This window comes from Elaeis guineensis, chromosome 15 (assembly GCF_000442705.2).
Source record: "Elaeis guineensis isolate ETL-2024a chromosome 15, EG11, whole genome shotgun sequence".
Classification (NCBI taxonomy): Eukaryota; Viridiplantae; Streptophyta; class Magnoliopsida; order Arecales; family Arecaceae; genus Elaeis; species Elaeis guineensis.
In genome coordinates, this window is record NC_026007.2 from 30,694,782 (window position 1) to 30,696,411 (window position 1,630).

A 1,630-nucleotide genomic window follows, 5' to 3' on the forward strand; every position below is an offset into this window, starting at 1 on the left:
ATTAAGCGATCTTGATATTGAAAAATCCTAATGTTAAAAACACTATTAAGGGCCTTCCTTCATGCTAGGTTAATATTACATCATGAACTATGGCTAGTTTGTTGTGTTAACATGAGGCTTGTCATAAGGATTGATATAACATAATTCTGGTGCATAGAAGATGCTTACGGTAATTTTAAATATGCTGCTTTGTTGTGTTAACATAAGAGCAGTTATATTAGAATTTGACTGTATTGAAATGAAGAGTCTAACTTAACTAAAATATTATAGCTTGTTGTGTTAACACAAGGCTAATAATATTTTAGAGACCAAGATATAATATTGAAAATTACATGAGATACAATTGGAAAGAGTTTTCTACCTATGAACTCAAAAGAATTTATTGTGTTAACACAAGATCATTATGAGGAATTAGGGTCTCAATCCCACTAAGATAAATATTAAATATGTTCTCGTTCATCATAGTAGAGGGTTATGATGTTCGATAAAATAGTGGGAGGCACAATTAAATCTAAAGACCTTATTTAATTGTATGAGTCAATATGAGTTATTTGCTTATGTAATATTCTTTAATTATTATAGATTAAATTCTATAAATGGCATCTTCACTATCATTGCGAGGAATTTTAGATTCCAACAAGTTGACCGATCTCAATTATGTGGACTGGTTGAGGAATTTAAAGATCGTACTCACTCAGGAGAAGCTCTCCTATATTCTTGACATCCCTGAACCACAAGAGGTTGGGGATGATGCCACAGAAGAGGAGGTATCCATATACAAGATGTGGAAAAATGACAGTTTGACTATCAAGTGCATCATACTGACCTCTATGAGCAATGAGTTGCAGAGGCAGCATGAGAGCATGGATACTCAATCCATACTCCTCAATCTTAAAGAGTTGTATGGAAAACATAGTAGAACTGCTAGATATGAGATATCTAAGCAGTTATTCCGTGCTAGAATGACTGAGGGATCATCCGTACAAGACCATATCCTGAAGGTCATTGATCTAATCACTAGATTGGGTCAACTTGGTTTTGTGATGGATGGAGAATTAAGTCAGGATTTGATCCTGCAATCTCTCTCCGAGTCATTCACTCAGTTTGTTGTGAACTATCATATGAACAAACTAAATACCTCCTTACCTGAGCTGTTAAATATACTTAAGACAGCTGAGAGCCATATTAAGAAAGAAAAGACTCTACTTCTTCTTGTGGATAAAACCTTAAAGAAGAAGTCAGGTTTTAAGGGTTCAAAAAAAGCACTAAATCCTAAGGGTGGCAAGATGAAGAAGAAGGGGAAGAAAGTCTCTGGATAGGGTACCTGCATTCACTGCGGCAAGGCAGGACACTGAAAAGAAATTGCAAATTATATCTTGCAACTGTAAAGGTAGGTGTAAGCAATGCACCAAAAGGTATGTATGAGATACATATAATTTTGTCATTAAGTTCTTTCAATTCAGACTCTTGGGTATTGGATACTGCCTGCGGTTCTCATATCTGCAAGTCATTGCAGGGGCTGCAAAACATTAGAGTGCTAAAGAAGGGTGACTTCGAGCTCTACGGTGCTGGAGGAGAGTCAATCCAAGTAGAGGCTGTAGGGACATATATGTTAAAGTTATCTTCTGAA